The sequence below is a fragment of the Nerophis ophidion genome, linkage group LG01 (assembly GCF_033978795.1).
Source record: "Nerophis ophidion isolate RoL-2023_Sa linkage group LG01, RoL_Noph_v1.0, whole genome shotgun sequence".
Lineage (NCBI taxonomy): Eukaryota > Metazoa > Chordata > Actinopteri > Syngnathiformes > Syngnathidae > Nerophis > Nerophis ophidion.
Genome location: NC_084611.1, coordinates 69171940 through 69190628, shown reverse-complemented (window position 1 = coordinate 69190628; position 18689 = coordinate 69171940). Strand labels below are relative to the sequence as shown.

Below are 18689 nucleotides of genomic sequence, written 5' to 3'. Positions count from 1 at the left end.
TACTAGTAACAAAGTGATTTGGAACCCAACTGAAGTCGTGTTTATTTCTGAGTGCTGGTTTTGTCCACATTTAAAATGGCATTTCTTATTAAGAAATTGTAGTAAACGTCAAACTCTGTGGATCCATTGGGATTTCATTCAAAACGAATAGAAGTTAGGTCCACATTCATGTGGTTTGAGAACAAACTGAGAAAGTGATACAGAAAAAACACCAAGACACTGACAGGATTTCAGCCAAACATCTCCAGTTTAACAAACAGGCATCTTGACTGACAGCTACAGCACTTGGAACATCATGGATTTCAACTTAATGCCTATAACCCTATACTCAACGGATAGCCAATTTGAGGGGAGAGCATTGATTATAACTATTTTAAACACGCACGGTTGCAAACGTGGCACACGTTTTATCTCGAAAATATTGTGCCAATTTAGAGAAGGACACGGGCTGTACAAGAAAACCCTCAAATTGTGCTCGTGGCAAAGCATCGTCCCTGGGTGGGCTTGAACAACTATCCTCTCAGTTAACAGCCGAGCGCGCTGACCAATTGCGCCGCAGAGACTTACTTTTGAATTTGATTCATTACTCCCCCAATTATTAGAAAATCTCTTGTTACGATGGCCCAATGTCATTGTCTTTGGATGGGAGTAACTTGGAGTACTCTGCTTCAGTCTTTGGTGAGTCCAATATGCCTTCTGAGTGCAATGCCTGTGTCTTGCGGTTGTCACTAACATTGCTTTTGTCCCTTATGAATATTATTTAAAATCTAAAAAAAGCAACAGATGCATTGGCCGGGAATCGGACCCGGGTCTCCCGCATGGCAAGCGAGAATTCTTCCACTGAACCACCAATGCCTGCATAACAACGTTTGTTCATGAACTCAGTTAAGAGGAAGAGCGTTTGAAATGCTACGAAGTGGAGCACATTCTACGTGCACAAGGGATATAACAACATCCACAAAAGGCAAGAAATGCAATGCAGTTAATAACAGCAATGAGACTTGCGAGCCACATGTTTTCCATCGGCCGAATATCAACTTGTAAGTCTTGACAAAGGTGAGTTCTTGCAGCAGTTTCCATGGTGTAGTGGTAATCACATTCGCCTAACACGCGAAAGGTCCCCTGTTCGAAACAGAGTGGAAACAAGCCTTTTTTTGACTTTACTTCTTACCTTTATACATAAACCGGGAAATAAATAATAGCAAGGTCCTGTGTTTTTATCATGAAGTAGTTTGCAACATACCTGATCAGCTCATGTTCAGCTGAGCACACACAACACCAAATTTAGAGGGTTCTCATATAGGCAGACCTCAGGCTTCAAGATCATGAAGGCTGGGTTCCGTGGAAATGTCATGCACAAACCAGTGAAATCTGTCATTCATTCAAGTCACTGTATTCTCCGGGCGTTGGATGGATTGTAACTGTACTGTTGAGATAGACTTATAAGATGTTTAAACTCTCACCTTAGCAGGAATCATAAATGTAATTCCCAAAGAGTTAGAGAAGACAGCTGTGGGCTGAATGGGTGTTGCCCTTTGTTTCAATACATGAATCAGTCAAAGATTCACCTGAAACCAAAACCTTAGCAGATGATGGTTTCGATCCATCTACCTCTGGGTTAGGGGCCCAGCACGCTCCCGCTTGGCCACTCTGCTGTCTTAAGCCTAAAAGGGCTTACTTTGGTTAGTATCCAGACAAACTACTAGTAACAAAGTGATTTGGAACCCAACTGAAGTCGTGTTTATTTCTGAGTGCTGGTTTTGTCCACATTTAAAATGGCATTTCTTATTAAGAAATTGTAGTCAACATCAAACTCTGTGGATCCATTGGGATTTCATTCAAAACGAATAGAAGTTAGGCCCACATTCATGTGGTTTGAGAACAAACTGAGAAAGTGATACAGAAAAAACACCAAGACACTGACAGGATTTCAGCCAAACATCTCCCGTTTAACAAACAGGCATCTTGACTGACAGCTACAGCGCCTGGAACATCATGGATTTCAACTTGATGGCTATAACCCTATACTCAACGGATAGCCAATTTGAGGGGAGAGCATTGATTATAACTATTTTAAACAAGCACGGTTGCAAACGTGGCACACGTTTTATCTCGAAACTATTGTGCCAATTTAGAGAAGGACACGGGCTGTACAAGAAAACCCTCAAATTGTGCTCGTGGAAAAGCATCGTCCCTGGGTGGGCTTGAACAACTATCCTCTCAGTTAACAGTCGAGCGCGCTGACCAATTGCGCCGCAGAGACTGACTTTTAAATTTGATTCATTACTCCCCCAATTATTAGAAAATCTCTTGTTACGATGGCCCAATGTCATTGTCTTTGGATGGGAGTAACTTGGAGTACTCTGCTTCAGTCTTTGGTGAGTCCAATATGCCTTCTGAGTGCAATGCCTGTGTCTTGCGGTTGTCACAAACATTGCTTTTGTCCCTTATGAATATTATTTAAAATCTAAAAAAAGCAACAGATGCATTCGCCGGGAATCGGACCCGGGTCTCCCGCATGGGAAGCGAGAATTCTACCACTGAACCACCAATGCCTGCATAACAATGTTGGTTCATGAACTCGGTTAAGAGGAAGAGCGTTTGAAATGCTACGACGTTGAACACATTCTACGTGCACAAGGGATATAACAACATCCACAAAAGGCAAGAAATGCAATGCAGCTAATAACAGCAATGAGACTTGCGAGCCACATGTTTTCCATCGGCCGAATATCAAATTGTAAGTCTTGACAAAGGTGTGTTCATGCAGCAGTTTCCATGGTGTAGTGGTTATCACATTCGCCTCACACGCGAAAGGTCCCCTGTCCGAAACAGGGTGGAAACAAGCCTCTTTTTGACTTTACTTCTTACCTTTATACATAAACCGGGAAATAAATAATAGCAAGGTCCTGTGTTTTTATCATGAAGTAGTTTGCAACATGCCTGATCAGCTCATGTTCAGCTGAGTACACACAACACCAAATTTAGAGGGTTCTCATATAGGCAGACCTCAGGCTTCAACATCATGAATGCTGGGTTCCATGAGAATGTCATGCACAAACCAGTGAAATCTGTCATTCATTCAAGTCACTGTATTCTCCGGGCGTTGGATGGATTGTAACTGTACTGTTGAGATTGACTTATAAGATGTTTAAACTCTCACCTTAGCAGGAATCATAAATGTAATTCCCAAAGAGTTAGAGAAGACAGCTGTGGGCTGAATGGGTGTTGGCCTTTGTTTCAATACAAGAATCAGTCAAAGATTCACCTGAAACCTAAACCTTAGCAGAGGATGGTTTCGATCCATCAACCTCTGGGTTATGGGCCCAGCACTCTCCCGCTGCGCCACTCTGCTGTCTTAAACCTAACAAGGCTTACCCTGGTTAGTATCCAGACAAACTACTAGTAACAAAGTGATTTGGAACCCAACTGAAGTCGTGTTTATTTCTGAGTGCTGGTTTTGTCCACATTTAAAATGGCATTTCTTATTAAGAAATTGTAGTAAACATCAAACTCTGTGGATCCATTGGGATTTCATTCAAAACGAATAGAGGTTAGGCCCACATTCACGTGGTTTAGGAAAAAACTGAGAAAGTGATACAGAAAAAACACCAAGACACTGACAGGATTTCAGCCAAACATCTCCCGTTTAACAAACAGGCATCTTGACTGACAGCTACAGCGCCTGGAACATCATGGATTTCAACTTGATGCCTATAACCCTATACTCAACGTATAGCCAATTTGAGGGGAGAGCATTGATTATCAGTATTTTAAACAAGCACGGTTGCAAACGTGGCACACGTTTTATCTCGAAACTATTGTGCCAATTTAGAGAAGGACACGGGCTGTACAAGAAAACCCTCAAATTGTGCTCGTGGCAAAGCATCGTCCCTGGGTGGGCTTGAACAACTATCCTCTCAGTTAACAGCCGAGCGCGCTGACCAATTGCGCCGCAGAGACTGACTTTTGAATTTGATTCTTTACTCCCCCAATTATTAGAAAATCTCTTGTTACGATGGCCCAATGTCATTGTCTTTGGATGGGAGTAACTTGGAGTACTCTGCTTCAGTCTTTGGTGAGTCCAATATGCCTTCTGAGTGCAATGCCTGTGTCTTGCGGTTGTCACAAACATTGCTTTTGTCCCTTATGAATATTATTTAAAATCTAAAAAAAGCAACAGATGCATTGGCCGGGAATCGGACCCGGGTCTCCCGCATGGCAAGCGAGAATTCTTCCACTGAACCATCAATGCCTGCATAACAACGTTTGTTCATGAACTCAGTTAAGAGGAAGAGCGTTTGAAATGCTACGAAGTGGAGCACATTCTACGTGCACAAGGGATATAACAAAATCCACAAAAGGAGAGAAATGCAATGCAGTTAATAACAGCAATGAGACTTGCGAGCCACATGTTTTCCATCGGCCGAATATCAACTTGTAAGTCTTGACAAAGGTGTGTTCTTGCAGCAGTTTCCATGGTGTAGTGGTTATTACATTCGCCTCACACGCGAAAGGTCCACTGTTCGAAACAGGGAAGGTCCTGTGTTTTTATCATGAAGTAGTTTGCAACATACCTGATCAGCTCATGTTCAGCTGAGCACACACAACACCAAATTTAGAGGGTTCTCATACAGGCAGACCGCAGGCTTCAACATCATGAATGCTGGGTTCCATGGAAATGTCATGCACAAACCAGTGAAATCTGTCATTCATTCAAGTCACTGTATTCTCCGGGCGTTGGATGGATTGTAACTGTACTGTTGAGATTGACTTATAAGATGTTTAAACTCTCACCTTAGCAGGAATCATAAATGTAATTCCCAAAGAATTAGAGAAGACAGCTGTGGGCTGAATGGGTGTTCGCCTTTATTTCAATACACGAATCAGTCAAAGATTCACCTGAAACCTAAACCTTAGCAGAGGATGGTTTCGATCCATCGACCTCTGGGTTATGGGCCCAGCACGCTCCCGCTGCGCCACTCTGCTGTCTTAAGCCCAAACGGGCATACTCTGGTTAGTATCCAGACAAACTACTAGTAACAAAGTGATTTGGAACCCAACTGAAGTCGTGTTTATTTCTGAGTGCTGGTTTTGTCCACATTTAAAATGGCATTTCTTATTAAGAAATTGTAGTCAACGTCAAACTCTGTGGATCCATTGGGATTTCATTCAAAACGAATAGAAGTTAGGCCCACATTCATGTGGTTTGAGAACAAACTGAGAAAGTGATACAGAAAAAACACCAAGACACTGACAGGATTTCAGCCAAACATCTCCAGTTTAACAAACAGGCATCTTGACTGACAGCTACAGCACTTGGAACATCATGGATTTCAACTTAATGCCTATAACCCTATACTCAACGGATAGCCAATTTGAGGGGAGAGCATTGATTATCACTATTTTAAACACGCACGGTTGCAAACGTGGCACACGTTTTATCTCGAAACTATTGTGCCAATTTAGAGAAGGACACGGGCTGTACAAGAAAACCCTCAAATTGTGCTCGTGGCAAAGCATCGTCCCTGGGTGGGCTTGAACAACTATCCTCTCAGTTAACAGCCGAGCGCGCTGACCAATTGCGCCGCAGAGACTGACTTTTGAATTTGATTCATTACTCCCCCAATTATTAGAAAATCTCTTGTTACGATGGCCCAATGTCATTGTCTTTGGATGGGAGTAACTTGGAGTACTCTGCTTCAGTCTTTGGTGAGTCCAATATGCCTTCTGAGTGCAATGCCTGTGTCTTGCGGTTGTCACAAACATTGCTTTTGTCCCTTATGAATATTATTTTAAATCTAAAAAAAGCAACAGATGCATTGGCCGGGAATCTGACCCGGGTCTCCCGCATGGCAAGCGAGAATTCTTCCACTGAACCACCAATGCCTGCATAACAACGTTTGTTCATGAACTCAGTTAAGAGGAAGAGCGTTTGAAATGCTACGAAGTGGAGCACATTCTACGTGCACAAGGGATATAACAACATCCACAAAAGGCAAGAAATGCAATGCAGTTAATAACAGCAATGAGACTTGCGAGCCACATGTTTTCCATCGGCCGAATATCAACTTGTAAGTCTTGACAAAGGTGTGTTCTTGCAGCAGTTTCCATGGTGTAGTGGTTATCACATTCGCCTCACACGCGAAAGGTCCCCTGTTCGAAACAGGGTGGAAACAAGCCTTTTTTTGACTTCACTTCTTACCTTTATACATAGACCGGGAAATAAATAATAGCAAGGTCCTGTGTTTTTATCATGAAGTAGTTTGCAACATACCTGATCAGCTCATGTTCAGCTGAGCACACACAACACCAAATTTAGAGGGTTCTCATATAGGCAGACCTCAGGCTTCAACATCATGAATGCTGGGTTCCATGGAAATGTCATGCACAAACCAGTGAAATCTGTCATTCATTCAAGTCACTGTATTCTCCGGGCGTTGGCTGGATTGTAACTGTACTATTGAGATTGACTTATAAGATGTTTAAACTCTCACCTTAGCAGGAATCATAAATGTAATTCCCAAAGAGTTAAAGACAGCTGTGGGCTGAATGGGTGTAGGCCTTTGTTTCAATACAAGAATCAGTCAAAGATTCACCTGAAACCTAATCCTTAGCAGAGGATGGTTTCGATCCATCGACCTCTGGGTTATGGGCCCAGCACGCTCCCGCTGCGCCACTCTGCTGTCTTAAGCCTAACAGGGCTAGCTCTGATTAGTATCCAGACAAACTACTAGTAAAGTGATTTGGAACCCAACTGAAGTCGTGTTTATTTCTGAGTGCTGGTTTTGTCCACATTTAAAATGGCATTTCTTATTAAGAAATTGTAGTCAACATCAAACTATGTGGATCCATTGGGATTTCATTCAAAACGAATAGAAGTTAGGCCCACATTCATGTGGTTTGAGAACAAACTGAGAAAGTGATACAGAAAAAACACCGAGACACTGACAGGATTTCAGCCAAACATCTCCCGTTTAACAAACAGGCATCTTGACTGACAGCTACAGCGCCTGGAACATCATGGATTTCAACTTGATGCCTATAACCCTATACTCAACGGATAGCCAATTTGAGGGGAGAGCATTGATTATCACTACTTTAAACAAGCACGGTTGCAAACGTGGCACACGTTTTATCTCGAAGCTATTGTGCCAATTTAGAGAAGGACACGGGCTGTACAAGAAAACCCTCAAATTGTGCTCGTGGCAAAGTGTCGTCCCTGGGTGGGCTTGAACAACTATCCTCTCAGTTAACAGCCGAGCGCGCTGACCAATTGCGCCGCAGAAAGTGACTATTAAATTTGATTCATTACTCCCCCAATTATTAGAAAATCTCTTGTTACGATGGCCCAATGTCATTGTCTTTGGATGGGAGTAACTTGTAGTACTCTGCTTCAGTCTTTGGTGAGTCCAATATGCCTTCTGAGTGGAATGCCTGTGTCTTGCGGTTGTCACAAACATTGCTTTTGTCCCTTATGAATATTATTTAAAATCTAAAAAAAGTAACAGATGCATTGGCTGGGAATCGGACCCGGGTCTCCCGCATGGCAAGCGAGAATTCTTCCACTGAACCACCAATGCCTGCATAACAACTTTTGTTCATGAACTCGGTTAAGAGGAAGAGCGTTTGAAATGCTACGACGTGGAACACATTCTACGTGCACAAGGGATATAACAACATCCACAAAAGGCAAGAAATGCAATGCAGCTACTAACAGCAATGAGACTTGCGAGCCACATGTTTTCCATCGGCCGAATATCAACTTGTAAGTCTTGACAAAGGTGAGTTCTTGCAGCAGTTTCCATGGTGTAGTGGTTATCACATTCGCCTAACACGCGAAAGGTCCCCTGTTCGAAACAGAGTGGAAACAAGCCTTTTTTTGACTTTACTTCTTACCTTTATACATAAACCGGGAAATAAATAATAGCAAGGTCCTGTGTTTTTATCATGAAGTAGTTTGCAACATACCTGATCAGCTCATGTTCAGCTGAGCACACACAACACCAAATTTAGAGGGTTCTCATATAGGCAGACCTCAGGCTTCAAGATCATGAAGGCTGGGTTCCGTGGAAATGTCACGCACAAACCAGTGAAATCTGTCATTCATTCAAGTCACTGTATTCTCCGGGCGTTGGATGGATTGTAACTGTACTGTTGAGATTGACTTATAAGATGTTTAAACTCTCACCTTAGCAGGAATCATAAATGTAATTCCCAAAGAATTAGAGAAGACAGCTGTGGGCTGAATGGGTGTTCGCCTTTATTTCAATACACGAATCAGTCAAAGATTCACCTGAAACCTAAACCTTAGCAGAGGATGGTTTCGATCCATCGACCTCTGGGTTATGGGCCCAGCGCGCTCCCGCTGCGCCACTCTGCTGTCTTAAGCCCAAACGGGCTTACTCTGGTTAGTATCCAGACAAACTACTAGTAACAAAGTGATTTGGAACCCAACTGAAGTCGTGTTTATTTCTGAGTGCTGGTTTTGTCCACATTTAAAATGGCATTTCTTATTAAGAAATTGTAGTAAACGTCAAACTCTGTGGATCCATTGGGATTTCATTCAAAACGAATAGAAGTTAGGCCCACATTCATGTGGTTTGAGAACAAACTGAGAAAGTGATACAGAAAAAACACCAAGACACTGACAGGATTTCAGCCAAACATCTCCAGTTTAACAAACAGGCATCTTGACTGACAGCTACAGCACTTGGAACATCATGGATTTCAACTTAATGCCTATAACCCTATACTCAACGGATAGCCAATTTGAGGGGAGAGCATTGATTATAACTATTTTAAACACGCACGGTTGCAAACGTGGCACACGTTTTATCTCGAAACTATTGTGCCAATTTAGAGAAGGACACGGGCTGTACAAGAAAACCCTCAAATTGTGCTCGTGGCAAAGCATCGTCCCTGGGTGGGCTTGAATAACTATCCTCTCAGTTAACAGCCGAGCGCGCTGACCAATTGCGCCGCAGAGACTGACTTTTGAATTTGATTCATTACTCCCCCAATTATTAGAAAATCTCTTGTTACGATGGCCCAATGTCATTGTCTTTGGATGGGAGTAACTTGGAGTACTCTGCTTCAGTCTTTGGTGAGTCCAATATGCCTTCTGAGTGCAATGCCTGTGTCTTGCGGTTGTCACAAACATTGCTTTTGTCCCTTATGAATATTATTTAAAATCTAAAAAAAGCAACAGATGCATTGGCCGGGAATCGGACCCGGGTCTCCCGCATGGCAAGCGAGAATTCTTCCACTGAACCACCAATGCCTGCATAACAACGTTTGTTCATGAACTCAGTTAAGAGGAAGAGCGTTTGAAATGCTACGAAGTGGAGCACATTCTACGTGCACAAGGGATATAACAACATCCACAAAAGGCAAGAAATGCAATGCAGCTACTAACAGCAATGAGACTTGCGAGCCACATGTTTTCCATCGGCCGAATATCAACTTGTAAGTCTTGACAAAGGTGTGTTCTTGCAGCAGTTTCCATGGTGTAGTGGTTATCACATTCGCCTCACACGCGAAAGGTCCCCTGTTCGAAACAGGGTGGAAACAAGCCTTTTTTTGACTTCACTTCTTACCTTTATACATAGACCGGGAAATAAATAATAGCAAGGTCCTGTGTTTTTATCATGAAGTAGTTTGCAACATACCTGATCAGCTCATGTTCAGCTGAGCACACACAACACCAAATTTAGAGGGTTCTCATATAGGCAGACCTCAGGCTTCAACATCATGAATGCTGGGTTCCATGGAAATGTCATGCACAAACCAGTGAAATCTGTCATTCATTCAAGTCACTGTATTCTCCGGGCGTTGGCTGGATTGTAACTGTACTATTGAGATTGACTTATAAGATGTTTAAACTCTCACCTTAGCAGGAATCATAAATGTAATTCCCAAAGCGTTAAAGACAGCTGTGGGCTGAATGGGTGTAGGCCTTTGTTTCAATACAAGAATCAGTCAAAGATTCACCTGAAACCTAATCCTTAGCAGAGGATGGTTTCGATCCATCGACCTCTGGGTTATGGGCCCAGCACGCTCCCGCTGCGCCACTCTGCTGTCTTAAGCCTAACAGGGCTTACTCTGATTAGTATCCAGACAAACTACTAGTAAAGTGATTTGGAACCCAACTGAAGTCGTGTTTATTTCTGAGTGCTGGTTTTGTCCACATTTAAAATGGCATTTCTTATTAAGAAATTGTAGTCAACATCAAACTATGTGGATCCATTGGGATTTCATTCAAAACGAATAGAAGTTAGGCCCACATTCATGTGGTTTGAGAACAAACTGAGAAAGTGATACAGAAAAAACACCGAGACACTGACAGGATTTCAGCCAAACATCTCCCGTTTAACAAACAGGCTTCTTGACTGACAGCTACAGCGCCTGGAACATCATGGATTTCAACTTGATGCCTATAACCCTATACTCAACGGATAGCCAATTTGAGGGGAGAGCATTGATTATCACTGTTTTAAACAAGCACGGTTGCAAACGTGGCACACGTTTTATCTCGAAGCTATTGTGCCAATTTAGAGAAGGACACGGGCTGTACAAGAAAACCCTCAAATTGTGCTCGTGGCAAAGCATCGTCCCTGGGTGGGCTTGAACAACTATCCTCTCAGTTAACAGCCGAGCGCGTTGACCAATTGCGCCGCAGAAAGTGACTATTAAATTTGATTCATTACTCCCCCAATTATTAGAAAATCTCTTGTTACGATGGCCCAATGTCATTGTCTTTGGATGGGAGTAACTTGTAGTACTCTGCTTCAGTCTTTGGTGAGTCCAATATGCCTTCTGAGTGGAATGCCTGTGTCTTGCGGTTGTCACAAACATTGCTTTTGTCCCTTATGAATATTATTTAAAATCTAAAAAAAGTAACAGATGCATTGGCCGGGAATCGGACCCGGGTCTCCCGCATGGCAAGCGAGAATTCTTCCACTGAACCACCAATGCCTGCATAACAACTTTTGTTCATGAACTCGGTTAAGAGGAAGAGCGTTTGAAATGCTACGACGTTGAACACATTCTACGTGCACAAGGGATATAACAACATCCACAAAAGGCAAGAAATGCAATGCAGCTAATAACAGCAATGAGACTTGCGAGCCACATGTTTTCCATCGGCCGAATATCAACTTGTAAGTCTTGACAAAGGTGTGTTCATGCAGCAGTTTCCATGGTGTAGTGGTTATCACATTCGCCTCACACGCCAAAGGTCCCCTGTTCGAAACAGGGTGGAAACAAGCCTTTTTTTGACTTTACTTCTTACCTTTATACATAAACCGGGAAATAAATAATAGCAAGGTCCTGTGTTTTTATCATGAAGTAGTTTGCAACATACCTGATCAGCTCATGTTCAGCTGAGTACACACAACACCAAATTTAGAGGGTTCTCATATAGGCAGACCTCAGGCTTCAACATCATGAATGCTGGGTTCCATGAGAATGTCATGCACAAACCAGTGAAATCTGTCATTCATTCAAGTCACTGTATTCTCCGGGCGTTGGATGGATTGTAACTGTACTGTTGAGATTGACTTATAAGATGTTTAAACTCTCACCTTAGCAGGAATCATAAATGTAATTCCCAAAGAGTTAGAGAAGACAGCTGTGGGCTGAATGGGTGTTGGCCTTTGTTTCAATACAAGAATCAGTCAAAGATTCACCTGAAACCTAAACCTTAGCAGAGGATGGTTTCGATCCATCAACCTCTGGGTTATGGGCCCAGCACGCTCCCGCTGCGCCACTCTGCTGTCTTAAACCTAACAAGGCTTACCCTGGTTAGTATCCAGACAAACTACTAGTAACAAAGTGATTTGGAACCCAACTGAAGTCGTGTTTATTTCTGAGTGCTGGTTTCGTCCACATTTAAAATGGCATTTCTTATTAAGAAATTGTAGTCAATATCAAACTCTGTGGATCCATTGGGATTTCATTCAAAACGAATAGAATTTAGGCCCACATTCACGTGGTTTAGGAAAAAACTGAGATAGTGATACAGAAAAAACACCAAGACACTGACAGGATTTCAGCCAAACATCTCCCGTTTAACAAACAGGCATCTTGACTGACAGCTACAGCGCCTGGAACATCATGGATTTCAACTTGATGCCTATAACCCTATGCTCAACGTATCCCCAATTTGAGGGGAGAGCATTGATTATCAGTATTTTAAACAAGCACGGTTGCAAACGCGGCACACGTTTTATCTCAAAACAATTGTGCCAATTTAGAGAAGCACACGGGTTGTACAAGAAACCCCTCAAACTGTGCTCGTGGCAAAGTGTCGTCCCTGGGTGGGCTTGAACCCCCGTCCTCTCAGTTAACAGCTGAGCGCGCTGACCAATTGCGCAACAGAGACTGACTTCTAAACTTGATTCATTACTCCCCCAATTATTAGAAAATATCTTTTTACGATGGCCCAATGTCATTGTCTTTGGATGGGAGTAACTTGGAGTACTCCACTTCAGTCTTCGGTAAGTCCAATATGCCTTCTGAGTGGAATGCCTGTGTCTTGCGGTTGTCACAAAAATCGCTTTTGTCCCTTATGAATATTATTTAAAATCTAAAAAAAGCAATAGATGAATTAGCCGGGAATCGGACCCGGGTCTCCCGCATGGGAAGCGAGAATTCTACCACTGAACCACCAATGCCTGCATAACAATGTCGGTTCATGAACTCGGTTAAGAGGAAGAGCGTTTGAAATGCTACGAAGTGGAACACATTCTACGTGCACAAGGGATATAACAACATCCACAAAAGGCAAGAAATGCAATGCAGTTAATAACAGCAATGAGACTTGCGAGCCACATGTTTTCCATCGGCCGAATATCAACTTGTGAGTCTTGACAAAGGTGTGTTCTTGCAGCAGTTTCCATGGTGTAGTGGTTATCACATTCGCCTAACACGCGAAGGGTCCCCTGTTTGAAACAGGGTGGAAACAAGCCTTTTTTTTGACTTTACTTCTTACCTTTATACATAAACCGGGAAATAAATAATAGCAAGGTCCTGTGTTTTTATCATGAAGTAGTTTGCAACATACCTGATCAGCTCATGTTCAGCTGAGCACACACAACACCAAATTTAGAGGGCTCTCATATAGGCAGACCTCAGGCTTCAACATCATGAATGCTGGGTTCCATGAGAATGTCATGCACAAACCAGTGAAATCTGTCATTCATTCAAGTCACTGTATTCTCCGGGCGTTGGATGGATTGTAACTGTACTGTTGAGATTGACTTATAAGATGTTTAAACTCTCACCTTAGCAGGAATCATAAATGTAATTCCCAAAGAGTTAGAGAAGACAGCTGTGGGATGAATGGGTGTTGGCCTTTGTTTCAATACAAGAATCAGTCAAAGATTCACCTGAAACCTAAACCTTAGCAGAGGATGGTTTCGATCCATCGACCTCTGGGTTATTTAAATGTTCCTTTCCCCCTAAAAAACAAGACACACAAAACGAAAAAGAAAGAAAAATAATAAATCAATCAATAAAATGCATCAGTCAAATAGTACAGGCAACTTCGTTAACATGGAGCCACAGACAATTTCATTCAAAAAGTCCCAATTGCTGACGTAAAGATACAACAACAAATAAAAGCAAAGAAGGCCTAGTGGTTAATTACAACAGACAAAGTATTAAAAATGTCGGTCCAATAACTGCACAGGGATGGGCAGAGCCAAAACTTTGTAGCAAGTAAGCTGGAGACTGTTGACACTGAAATAAGGCTATATGTGGCACAGATACAAGATTTATAAACTCTACTTAAAGCCCCACTTAAGAACTTTCAGTTTTGGTTAATATTGGCCGCACCAGTGAACCAAAGCGATGGCGTTTTCCCAAAAGGAAACCCACATTTACCATGAGGACTAGCGCATATAGCGTCAAACTGACACGATAATGCCACAATGATTCTGTATTACTGAACTTTCCACAGTAGGAACCTACATCCATTTTCTACCGCTTATTCCCTTTTGGGGTCGCGGGGGGCGCTGGGGCCTATCTCAGCTAAAATCGGGCGGAAGGAGGTGTACACCCTGGACAAGTCACCACCTCATTGCAGGGTCAACATAGATAGACGGACAACATTCACACCAACCTACATATTTTACTCAAACCTTATATTTGCAGTTTGAATTCACTGCATTGTTTTTTCCTTGTACAGTTCTTTTGAGTTTGTTGCGTGGTTGGTCAGTGTGGAACTGCGAAGTATCGCGCTGGTGGGTATTTATTGCCACCACACAAATTTCCAGTAGCTAAAATTAGCATTATTATTCTGATTTGAGCATTGAAAGTCACTTACTAGTTTAGCAGGAACAGATGCAAGGCAGCATTGGTCTAAAATCTCTCGTCTTTGACCTCACGCAAGCTAGTGAAAATCGTGCCATTGTTGATCCTTGATTGTCCCTCCCTTTTTCTTTTTTTTTGTCTCCTCGGAAAACAATTTGGTAACTTTGTTTTTTTTATAACTTGTGCCAGGATAGCAGTAATTGCACAAAGCCATTCTTCTTATTTTAGTTTTCTGACAGCACGTAGGCGTTTGCATCCACTTTCGTCTTTTTAACAAATGGGTAAAGGGGGGATGATGTATGCCGTAAAACTAGTCGGCACATTTAATATTTAATAATAATGAATATTGTAAAATTCTATAATTTTGTTATTTAAAGGGGAAAACCCAATTCAAAAGATACATAACAGTTGTTTACTGGCTAAAAATAAAATGATCCTGAAAAAAAATCACATTCATTTTAGATTTAATTATACTGTACAATATCCTTAAAACATGTCATTGTGAAATAATTGATAATATTGTACATTGTACATTTTACTCCTCATTTCATATTCAAAGTGAAAACATTTAAATGATCAGTTTGCCATTTAAAGTGAGATCCGTACAATTAGGTCAGGGCTTCTCAAACTTTTTTTTTCTGTCATCCCCACTTTAGACTAAGGGGTTAGTTTTCAAGGCCCACCTACCCCCATCGCCCCAACAAAACGCTAATGCCAAGCTCAACATTTTCAAATTTATTGAACATCATGTGTGGTCTCGAGGTGTCTCTTTAATTTGTTGGGTCTCATGCTGTCTGCTGCTAGCGGTTTTAGACACAGAACACACAGGCGTCTCTCCTCTACCCCCACCACCGCTGCCGTGAATCCAAGAGCAAGATACCCTTCACCATATTTTCTTTTAGGTTGACTTTTTGGTTGATTAGACCCGTCATATTTTTGTTTCTGTGCAGACCTTTGAGGTGCGAGTTGCAAATTTATCCATTTTGTGTAATTGTGGTCCGCACATTAGCCTGCTACCCATCCGCGCGAAAGTTTGTTCCTCTTAGCCCCGCCTGCAAGTTACTGTTGCTATGTCTGTCAAACTTTCGCTCCTACCGAGAAATTTAAAGCCTACAGGAAAAATAAGTAATTTACATTTATTTATACGGCGGATTTCACAGACAGAATCACAAAGTGATTTACAGTGTGTATAGAAAATGAAAGCATAGTAAAAAAATAAAAATTAAAGTGAAATTTCCCCCCGTTCCTCGCGCCCCACCTGTCATGTCTCTATTCCCCACACTTTGAGAAATGCTGAATTAGGTCAACATTTTTCGACCCGTATGTACAGTCACCGTGTGCTCGGAGAAGAGGTAAGATTAAATTTAAGTTTTACTTCTTAATATTCCTTTTCAGATTTGTTGAAAGGTGCAAATGGAACCATGTGATGTTACTTGACGTAAACATGTCTGTAACAAATACATCAAAACCATAGCCACATGTGTAATGACTAACATTTCCATAACATTTTGTAGACGGCATTGCATGTCTTGTCTTGTTCTATTCTGTCTTTTGAACGTACAAGTAAATGTCTTGTTTTTAGTGTGAGGTTTAACTCTTGTGTTTATTTTGTGTCATTGTGAAGTTTTTTGTACCTGAAAATCAGATATCCCGGCCACCCCAGACACATTTTTTCCTCTAAATCTGCTCCCCAGGTCAAAATAATTGCCGAGTGTGACCGTGTGTGACCGTGTGTCTTGGCTACCACTCTTTACCGCATCTCTCCATGAAACCCGATACAAACATCCGACCAGGAGCGTTGGGCTGCAGTGCATTGTGGGTAGGCGAGTCTTGTACATGATCATGTTCTGTCGGTTCATTTGCAAAATAAACCAGAGAGCACAACTCAGCTTTGATACAAAATGAAAGTAAAAAGTCATGTTGGAATATTTCTAAAAACTCAGCTCGGATTAATTACTGTTCTCTTGGTAGTGGAGAAGAAGTGGGGGTTAGGGGCAAAGGTGGTCTCTGATCCATCTTTGACACGGCAGAAAAGGGGCTGGGAGAGGTTAGACCGAGGAGGCATGGGTTTTTTTTTTTTTACTACAGCCGACGAGGCACATATGTTTTTCATATTAGACTCCGTCGTATTTTGGGGGAATCAAACAAACATTACAAAGAGATTTTAGGACCAGACAATCCATTGGATTCGATACAATTATCTTATTCAGGAATTACATTTTATTTTGAAAAAGTTATCAGTAATCTGGAAATATGTGTTATTTATTGGAATTGTAGATTGAAAAAAGAAATAATCAAAAGCCATACATCATGAAACAGGCAACAGAAGTACAACAAATCAAAGTTGAAAGAAATATTACATACGCAGAGGCATTTAAAGTTAGAAATCAAGAAAGTGTAGAAGAGAACAGAAGGGTGAATAGTTCAAGAAATAAAAAATAAAAACAAGAGGCAACAAATACAGGAATTTCCACGGACAAACTAGTTGTATTCCCGGCTTACGTAATAAACTGTACAGAACAGGCTACAAATAAGACTGAGAAGATCAAAATAATTGTCAAAGCAGCAGCAAAGTTGTTGAAAGAACTATCTTGGGACCGGGTGCAAGCTGTACTACAGAGAGTAGACGTGACGGAGTCATGTTACCACATTCCAATACCCTGTTAATTGTCCAGTGGAATGCCAGAAGTTTGATAGCAACCGAACATGAATTAAAGGGATATATTAAAAATATGAAAACTAAACCACATATAATTTGTATTCAAGAAACATGGCTGAAGCCAAAATTAAACTTTATAATAAAAGGATATATAACGATTCGTAAAGATAGGAATGATGGGTAAAGAGGATGATGTGCCACATTTATTATAGAAGATGTAGTCACGGGTAAAGAAACAGCAGAACCTTTAGCAAAAACATTTGTTAAAGTGCACGGTAATGATAATTTGAGAAATGTAGAAAAACAAAAGAGAGAAGAAACGATGAGTTTAAATATTGGGGAAATGATGGAAGACAACGATAATAGCATTACCAACACTATGGATATGACATTTTCTTTGAATGAAATGGTTCGAATTTTGAAAAAGGTTAAAAATACGTCACAGGGAAAACACCTGGTGAGTTATCAAATGATCAAAAACTTAGGTAGCATCGTCAAAGAAGTGGTCTTGAAATGATATGACAGGATATATGAAGAAGGAGAATGACCGGCAGAGGGGAAAATTAGCGGTAATAATTCCAATATCCAAGTCAGGGTAAGACCCGGAAGAGGCAGGAAATTATAGGACGATAGCCTTGACCTCAAATTTGGGGAAAGTAATGGAAAAAATGATTAATGAAAGACTAGTATATTATTTAGAGTTAAAAGAAATAATCAAAAAAACTAACAAAGTGGTAAATAATGTTTAAGACTGGGGAACGGCTTGGGGTTTAAGTTTCTCTGTCGGAAAGACAAAAGTCATACATTTTACAAAGAGAAAAGTACAAAACAAGCTCCAAATAAAAACTCTACGGTGAAAATATAGAAGAGGTACAAGTATTTAAATATTTAGGAATATGGTTTGATAAAAATATGAACTAGTCAACCCACATCAGCAAAATAGATTTGATTAGATTAGATTAGATAGTACTTTATTTATTCCTTCAGGAGTGTTCCTTCAGGAAAATTAAAAATAGGGGAAAAAGTAAAAAGGTGTTAAATATAATGAGGGCTTTGAGGGGTAATGATTGGGGGGCTGATAGGTTGACGTTGAAAACAATATATGTATATACATCACTTTAATTCCATCTGTTATTGATTACGGATGTATTATTTACCAATCTGCTTCAAAAACAGGACTTGGGAAAATAGACTGGATCCAGTCACAGGCTTTAAGGTTATGTTGTGGAGCTACTACATCAACCCTAATGGCAGTATTACAAGTAAAAATGAACGAAAAACTTTGGACAAGAGGAGAGATCAACTCTCAGCAGTTTATCGGGCAACTTTAAAAGGATCGAAGCAAGGATATCCCACTTGTCAAGTGCTACCAAACTGCCAAGAAAAAAAGAAAAAAAGAAATAATAGTTTTGGGTGGATTATAGGAGACATATGTAATAAAGTTAAAATTGACAATATTAAAGTTAGTCCTACAGTACCAATTCCTGCAATACCACCGTGGATGTATGATAACCCAAAGGTAAACATGCAATTACTAAAGAATAGAAATTTAAATAGTTACCAGATAGAAAAATGGGTTGAGATATGATATATACGGATGCATCAAAAACTATAAAAAGTAAGGTAGGAGCTGCAGCAGTTATCCCACAAGGAAACATAGTATTAAATAAAATAATCAGTGATAAACTATCTGTTTTTACGGGGGAATTGGTAG

General features: G+C 41.0%; 17 non-coding genes across 17 annotated transcripts; 7 read left to right on the top strand and 10 right to left on the bottom strand.

Moving 5' to 3' along the window:
- Positions 1–784: 784 nt before the first annotated feature.
- trnag-gcc (transfer RNA glycine (anticodon GCC)) lies at positions 785–855 on the bottom strand. The gene has a single exon. It is a non-coding gene; the product is annotated as a tRNA-Gly (tRNA).
- Positions 856–1072: 217 nt separating this feature from the next.
- On the top strand, positions 1073–1145 carry trnav-aac (transfer RNA valine (anticodon AAC)). Its single transcript has one exon. It is a non-coding gene; the product is annotated as a tRNA-Val (tRNA).
- A 1339-nt stretch (positions 1146–2484) lies between these two features.
- On the bottom strand, positions 2485–2555 carry trnag-ccc (transfer RNA glycine (anticodon CCC)). Its single transcript has one exon. It is a non-coding gene; the product is annotated as a tRNA-Gly (tRNA).
- A 217-nt stretch (positions 2556–2772) lies between these two features.
- Positions 2773–2845, top strand: trnav-cac (transfer RNA valine (anticodon CAC)). The gene has a single exon. It is a non-coding gene; the product is annotated as a tRNA-Val (tRNA).
- Positions 2846–4184: 1339 nt separating this feature from the next.
- On the bottom strand, positions 4185–4255 carry trnag-gcc (transfer RNA glycine (anticodon GCC)). Its single transcript has one exon. It is a non-coding gene; the product is annotated as a tRNA-Gly (tRNA).
- A 1563-nt stretch (positions 4256–5818) lies between these two features.
- trnag-gcc (transfer RNA glycine (anticodon GCC)) lies at positions 5819–5889 on the bottom strand. Its single transcript has one exon. It is a non-coding gene; the product is annotated as a tRNA-Gly (tRNA).
- A 217-nt stretch (positions 5890–6106) lies between these two features.
- On the top strand, positions 6107–6179 carry trnav-cac (transfer RNA valine (anticodon CAC)). The gene has a single exon. It is a non-coding gene; the product is annotated as a tRNA-Val (tRNA).
- A 1333-nt stretch (positions 6180–7512) lies between these two features.
- On the bottom strand, positions 7513–7583 carry trnag-gcc (transfer RNA glycine (anticodon GCC)). The gene has a single exon. It is a non-coding gene; the product is annotated as a tRNA-Gly (tRNA).
- Positions 7584–7800: 217 nt separating this feature from the next.
- trnav-aac (transfer RNA valine (anticodon AAC)) lies at positions 7801–7873 on the top strand. Its single transcript has one exon. It is a non-coding gene; the product is annotated as a tRNA-Val (tRNA).
- A 438-nt stretch (positions 7874–8311) lies between these two features.
- On the bottom strand, positions 8312–8383 carry trnam-cau (transfer RNA methionine (anticodon CAU)). The gene has a single exon. It is a non-coding gene; the product is annotated as a tRNA-Met (tRNA).
- An 829-nt stretch (positions 8384–9212) lies between these two features.
- trnag-gcc (transfer RNA glycine (anticodon GCC)) lies at positions 9213–9283 on the bottom strand. The gene has a single exon. It is a non-coding gene; the product is annotated as a tRNA-Gly (tRNA).
- A 217-nt stretch (positions 9284–9500) lies between these two features.
- Positions 9501–9573, top strand: trnav-cac (transfer RNA valine (anticodon CAC)). Its single transcript has one exon. It is a non-coding gene; the product is annotated as a tRNA-Val (tRNA).
- A 1333-nt stretch (positions 9574–10906) lies between these two features.
- On the bottom strand, positions 10907–10977 carry trnag-gcc (transfer RNA glycine (anticodon GCC)). Its single transcript has one exon. It is a non-coding gene; the product is annotated as a tRNA-Gly (tRNA).
- A 217-nt stretch (positions 10978–11194) lies between these two features.
- Positions 11195–11267, top strand: trnav-cac (transfer RNA valine (anticodon CAC)). The gene has a single exon. It is a non-coding gene; the product is annotated as a tRNA-Val (tRNA).
- A 1044-nt stretch (positions 11268–12311) lies between these two features.
- trnan-guu (transfer RNA asparagine (anticodon GUU)) lies at positions 12312–12385 on the bottom strand. Its single transcript has one exon. It is a non-coding gene; the product is annotated as a tRNA-Asn (tRNA).
- Positions 12386–12606: 221 nt separating this feature from the next.
- On the bottom strand, positions 12607–12677 carry trnag-ccc (transfer RNA glycine (anticodon CCC)). Its single transcript has one exon. It is a non-coding gene; the product is annotated as a tRNA-Gly (tRNA).
- A 217-nt stretch (positions 12678–12894) lies between these two features.
- Positions 12895–12967, top strand: trnav-aac (transfer RNA valine (anticodon AAC)). Its single transcript has one exon. It is a non-coding gene; the product is annotated as a tRNA-Val (tRNA).
- Positions 12968–18689: the final 5722 nt, after the last annotated feature.